At 39.5% G+C, this 6,925-nt stretch overlaps 1 pseudogene; it reads left to right on the forward strand.

Moving 5' to 3' along the window:
* Positions 1 to 5,686: 5,686 nt before the first annotated feature.
* LOC117310966 (adenylosuccinate synthetase isozyme 2-like) lies at positions 5,687 to 6,672 on the forward strand (annotated as a pseudogene).
* The last annotated feature ends 253 nt before the right edge of the window (positions 6,673 to 6,925 follow it).

Consider the following 6,925-nt stretch of genomic DNA (forward strand, 5'->3'; position numbering starts at 1 on the left):
TCTCAAAATTTCCCAGGGTCAGCAATCTGGGAGAGGCTTACGTGAACTGGTTCTGGTTCAGGGTCTTGCATGAAATTGCCATAAAGCTGTTGGACGGGATGGCAGTCATATGAATGCTCCACTGGGACCAGAAGACAGATTTCCCAGCTCACTCACATTGCTGTTGTCAGACCTTAGTTCCTTATTAGCTACTGGCTACAGACATTAGTTCCTTGACTTGTGGACGTAACCTTATGCAAACCGAATATCCTACGACAGGGCAACTGGCTTCCTCCAGAGCAAGGTATGTGGGAGACAGACAGAGAGAGAAACAATGTATAACCAAGAAAGAAGGCAGTGTATATTATAACCTAATCCTGGAAGTGATGTACCAATTCTTCCGTATTCTGTTGATCACACAGATCAATCCTGGTATAATGTGAGATGGGAATACACATCTGTGAACACCATGAGGTGGGGAATATCTGGGGCCATCCTGGAGGCTAGTTACCACAGACATTATCTACATTTTGGGCAGGACAATTATTTACTGAGCAAGAATATCCTGTGCAGTCAAGGATGTTTAGCATTCCTAGTCACCTCATCTCTGTACCCCACTGCATGGAATGAAAGGAGAGACACTGTGAAAATAAGAAATTCCACCTGACATTTCCAAAATCCCTCCACTGAAAAGCAATATCTGAAACAGGGGAATCTCTTATCTTCAGAAGCAGCTTCTTAAAAAGGAGTGTCTCTGAAACTATCAGAAATCCAAGAAAAGTTAATGCGAATTAGCCAGTAGATCCTTATTTAAAGGCAAGCCACCCAGCTCGAGCACTCCATGTCAAGGCGCATCAGAGTGTTCACAAAGGAGATTCACTGTGACAGGAGGAATGGCTAATTATGTGCATAGCTCACTGAACTTTTTTTTTCCACATTGTCACTCTCTTTATTTTTTTAACATCTTTATTGGAGTATAATTGCTTTAAAGTGGTATGTTAGTTTCTCCTTTATAACAAAGTGAATCAGCTATACATATAAATATATCTCCATATCTCCTCCCAATTGCGTCTCCCTCCCACCTGCCCTATCCCACACCCCTAGGTGGTCACAAAGCACTGAGCTGATCTCCCTGTGCTATGGGGCTGCTTCACACTAGCTATCTATTTTACATTTGGTAGTATATAAAAGTCCATGCCACTCGCTCACTTCTTCCCAGCTTACCCTTCCCCCTCCCCATGTCCTCAAGTCCATTCTGTCTGCATCTTTATTCCTGTCCTGCCCCTAACTTCTTCAGAATCTTTTTTTTCCTTAGGTTCCATATATATGTGTTAGCATACGGTATTTGTTTTTCTCTTACTGACTTACTTCACTCTGTATGACAGACCCTAGGTCCATCCACCTCACTACAAATAACTCAGTTTCATTTCTTTTTATGGCTGAGTAATATGCCATTGTATATATGTGCCACATCTTCTTTATCCATTCATCTGTCGATAGACACTTAGGTTGGTTCCATGTCCTGGCTATTGTAAATAGAGCTGTAATGAGCATCGTGGTGCATGAGTCTTTTTGAATTATGGTTTTCTCAGGGTATATGCCCAGCAGTGGGATTGCCTGTAGTTTTCTTTCCTTGTGACAACTTTGGTTTTGGTATCAGGGTGATGGGGGCCTTGTAGAATGAGTTTGGGAGTTTTCCTCCCTCTGCTATATTTTGGAAGAGCTTGAGAAGGATAGGTATTAACTCTTCTCTAAATGTTTGACAGAATTCGCCTGTGAAGCCATCTGGTCCTGGGCTTTTGTTTGTTGGAAGATTTTTAATCACAGTTTCAATTTCAGTGCTTGTGATTGGTCTGTTCATATTTTCTATTTCTTCCTGGTTCAGTCTTGGAAGTTTGTGCATTTCTAAGAATTTGTCCATTTCTTCCAGGTTGTCCGTTTTATTGGCATAGAGTTGCTTGTAGTAATCTCTCATGACCCTTTGTATTTCTGCAGTGTCAGTTGTTACTTCTCCTTTTTCATTTCTAATTCTATTGATTTGAGTCTTCTCCCTTTTTTTCTTGATGAGTCTGGCTAATGGTTTATCAATTTTGTTTATCTTCTCAAAGAACCAGCTTTTAGTCTTATTGATCTTTGCTATCGTTTCCTTCATTTCTTTTTCATTTATTTCTGATCTGATCTTTATGATTTCTTTCCTTCTGCTCACTTTGGGGGTTTTCTGTTCTTCCTTCTCTAATTGCTTTAGGTGCAAAGTTAGGTTGTTTATTTGAGATGTTTCCTGTTTCTTAAGGTAGGACTGTATTGGTATAAACTTCCCTCTTAGAACTGCTTTTGCTGCATCCCATAGGTTTTGGGTCTTCGTGTTTTCATTGTCATTTTTTTCTAGGTATTTTTTGATTTCCTCTTTGATTTCTTTAGTTATTTCTTGGTTATTAAATAGTGTATTGTTTAATCTCCATGTGTTTGTAATTTTTTACAGATTTTTCCCTGTAATTGATATCTAGTCTCATAGCATTGTGGTCAGAAAAGATACTTAATATGATTTCAATTTTCTTAAATTTACCAAGTCTTGATTTATGACCCAATATATGATCTCTTTTGGAGGATGTTCTATGAGCACTTGAGAAGAAAGTGTATTCTGTTGGTTTTGGATGGAATGTCCTATAAGTATCAATTAAGTCCATCTTGTTTAATGTGTCACTTAAAGCTTGTGTTTCCTTACTTATTTTCATTTTGGATGATCTGTCCGTTGGTGAAGCTTGGATGTTAAAGTCCCCTACTATGACTGTGTTACTGTTGATTTCCCTTTTTATGCTGTTAGCATTTGCCTTATGTATTGATGTGCTCCTATGTTGGGTGCATAAATATTTACAATTGTTATATCTTCTTTGTGGACTGATAACTTGATCATTATGTAGTGTCCTTCTTTGTCTCTTGTAATAGTCTTTATTTTAAAGTCTATTTTGTCTGATAGAAGAACTGCTAATCTAGCTTTCTTTTGATTTCCATTTGCATGGAATATCTTTTTCCATCCCCTCACTTTCAGTTAGTATGTGTCCCTAGGTCTGAGGTGGGTCTCTCGTAGACAGCATATATACAGGTCTAGTTTTTGTATCCATTCAGTCAGTCTATGTCTTCTGGTTGGAGCATTTAATCCATTTATATTTAAGGTAGTTATCGATATGTGTGTTCCTATTACTATTTTCTTAATTGTTTTGGGTTTGTTATTGTAGGTCTTTTCCTTCTCTTGTGTTTCCGGCCTAGAGAAGTTCCTTTAGCATTTGTTGTAAAGGTGCTTTGGTGGTGAATTCTCTTTGCTTTCTCTTGTCTGTGAAGGTTTTAATTTCTCTGTCAAATCTGAATGAGATCCTTGCTGGGTAGAGTAATCCTGTTTGTAGGGTTTTCCCTTTCATCACTTTAAATATGTCCTGCCTCTCCCTTGTGGCTTGCAGAGTTTCTGCTGAAAGATCAGCTATTAACCTTATGGGGATTCCCTTGTATGTTATTTGTTGTTTTTCCCTTGCTGCTTTTAGTATTTTTTCTATTTAATTTTTGATAGTTTGATTAATATGTGTCTTGGCGTGTTTCTCCTTGGACTTATCATTTACTGGACTCTGAGCTTCCTCGACTTGATTAACTATTTGTTTTACCATATTAGGGAAGTTTTCAACTATAATCTCTTCAAATATTTTTTCACTCTTTTTTTTCTCTTCTTCTTCTGGGACCCCTACAATTCGAACGTTGATGCATTTAATGTTGTCCCAGAAGTCTCTGAGACTGTCCTCTATTCTTTTCTTTCTTTTTTCTTTATTCTACTCTGCAGTACTTATTTCCACTATTATATCTTCCAGGTTACTTATCTGTTCTTCTGCCTGTTATTCTGCTATTGATCCCATCTAGAGTATTTTTAATTTCATTTATTGTATTGTTCATGATTGTTTGTTTGCTCTTTAGTTCTTCTAGGTCCTTGTTAAACATTTCTTGTATCTTCTCCATTCTATTTCCAAGATTTTGGATCATCTTTACTACCATTACTCTGAATTCTTTTTCAGGTAGACTGCCTATTTTCACTTCATTTGTTTGGTCTGGTGGGTTTTTACCTTATTTCTTCAGCTGCTGTGTGTTTCTCTGTCTTCTTATTTTGCTTAACTTATTGTGTTTGGGGTCTCCTTTTCACAGTGTGTAAGTTCGTAATTCCTGTTGTTTTTGGTGTCTGTCCCCAGTGGCTAAGGTTGTTTCAGGGGGTTGTGGAGGTTCCTGGTGGAGGGGACTAGTGCCTGTATTCAGGTGGATGAGGCTGGATCTTGTCTTTCTGGTGGCCAGGACCGCATCCGGTAGTATGTTTTGGCATGTCTGTGACCTTATTATGATTTTAGGCAGCCTCCCTGCTAATGGGTGGGGTTGTGTTCCTGTCTTTCTAGTTGTTTGGCATAGGGTGTGCAGCACTGTAGCTTGCTGGTCGTTGAGTGGAGCTGGGTCTTAGCGTTGAGATGGAGATCTCTGGGAGAGCTTTTGCCATTTGATATTACGTGAAGCTGGGAGGTCTCTGGGGGACCAATGTCCTGAACTCGGCTCTCCCACCTCAGAGGCACAGGGCTGACACCTGACCAGAGCACCAAGACCCTGTCAGCCACATGGCCAGGTACGTGTGGAGTCTCTTGTCCTTTGGGAAGTCTGAGGTCTTCTGTTCAGTAGGTGTTCTGTAGGAGTTGTTCCACATGTAGGTGTACTTCTGATGTATTTATGGGGAGGAAGGTGATCTCCACATCTTACTTTTCTGCCATCTTGAAGGTCTCCTCACTGAATTTTTAATAGAATACCCTATACATGAAGGACTGAAAGGTATACTCCTATCTAACAATGTTTGTGTCTACTTTTCCATTGTTCTTCATCAAACAGCATTAGTGTGGAGACCTTCAGTTCCACCTACTGTAACAAAGCTCCATTTATTAAATCAGTAAGTCCTTAGCTTGTTCAAATTCTATTTACAAATGTCTTTACCACTGCAGTGTCTACCAACTTCAAAGTATGCTTCATTTTTAAAACAAATAAAAGTTCAAAGGTTAAATTTGTTTTCCTGCCAAAATGATGAAACAAAAAATCAACTATTTCATATTTACTGTACAAGTAACATATTCTTGTTCCTCATCATATGTTTGCTTGTCAGAATGCCAAAGAGCACGATTAATTTTTTCCCCTTTCCTTTATTTATTCATTCATTCAGAACTGAATGAATTTATTGAAAACACTATTTTTGAAAACATATGTTGGTATCAACTAGATTATAGGGATGAATCTGATCTGGGTTCTTCCTTTAGATGGTCCACACTCTTATAAAGAATGTCCATAACCTGTAGTCATTATAGGGGAACTCATTATTTATTTATTTATTTTCAGTAAAAGGTTCACTCAGGTAGAATGTAGATAAAAATTGTTCCCAGATACTATAACACCCTTAAAGTCCAAACAGACATACAACTGACATTTTCTTGGAGTTTCATATATTCCAGTATGTTACATGAAGAAACCAACAATTCATTAATATTCGATGAATAAGACCTATGAGGCCAAATTAAATGTTGTCTTGCTTTCAGCAGATGTTCTTTATGGCATCAGGTTGATTTAAAATTATGTTATTTAAAACAGACCTTTGAGAGCAGCCCAGTTCATGCACTCCCAGCCACCCGTGTCCCCTCCGGGCTCTCCTTGTGTCTGTGGAGCCATGGCATTCGCCAAGACCAACCTGGCGGCATCCTCCTTGCCCAACAGCAACTGCAGGTGTCCAAGGGCGCGGTCCGGAAGGAAGCGGGTGACGGTGGTGCTCGGTGTGCAGTGGGGTGACGAGGGAAAGGTGGTCGATCTGCTGATGCAGGCTGCTGACATCATGTACCGCTGCCAGGGAGAAAATAATGCTGGCCATACAGTTGTAGATTCTGTGGAGTATAACTTCCTTTTTTTTTTTTTTTTTTTTTTTTTTTGCAGTACGCAGGCCTCTCACTGTTGTGGTCTCTCCCATTGCAGAGCACAGGCTCCAGACGCACAGGCCTAGCCGCTCCGCAGCATGTGGGATCTTCCCGGACTGGGGCACGAACCCGTGTCCCCTGCATTGGCAGGTGGACTCAACCACTGCACCACCAGGGAAGCCCTGGAGTATAATTTTCATCTTTGACCTAGTGGTAAATCCAAATGTTACTGCATTCATTGCAAATGGTGTGGTAATTCATCTACCTGGATTCTCTGAGGAAGCAGAAAAAAAATGTTCAAAAAGGAAAAGGTCTGGAAGGCTGGGGAAAAAGTCTTATTATATCTGATAGAGGTCATGTTGTATTTGATTTTCACCAAGCAGCTGATGGCATCCAGGAACAACAGAGACAAGAACAAGCAGGAAAAGTTCTGGGTACCACAGAAAAGGACACTGGCCCAGTTTATTCTTCCAAAGCTGCTCGGAGTGGACTCAGGATGTGCGATCTTGTTTCTGACTTTGGTGGCTTCTCTGAGAGGTTCAGAGTTTTGGCTAACCAGTACAAATCTATATAACTCACTCTGGAAACAGACATTGAAGGTGAATTACAAAAACTCAAGGGTTATATGGAAAGGATTAAACCAATGGTGAGAGATAGAGTTTATTTCCTCTATGAGGCTCTACATGGGCCACCAATGACCTGCATGCAGGTCTTTCATCTCCTTACATAGGTTTATTCCTAGGTATTTTTTTCTTTTCATTGCAATGGTAAATGGGAGTGTTTCCTTAATTTCACTTTCAGATTTTTCATCACTAGTGTATAGGAATGCAAGAGATTGTGCATTAATTTTGTATCCTTCTACTTTACCTAATTCATTGATTAGCTCTAGTAGTTTTCTGGTAGCGTCTTTAGGATTCTCTATGTGTAGTATCATGTCATCTGCAAACAGTGACAGCTTTACTTCTTCTTTTCTGATTTGGATT

Source organism: Tursiops truncatus, unplaced genomic scaffold (assembly GCF_011762595.2).
Source record: "Tursiops truncatus isolate mTurTru1 unplaced genomic scaffold, mTurTru1.mat.Y mat_scaffold_73_arrow_ctg1, whole genome shotgun sequence".
Classification (NCBI taxonomy): Eukaryota; Metazoa; Chordata; class Mammalia; order Artiodactyla; family Delphinidae; genus Tursiops; species Tursiops truncatus.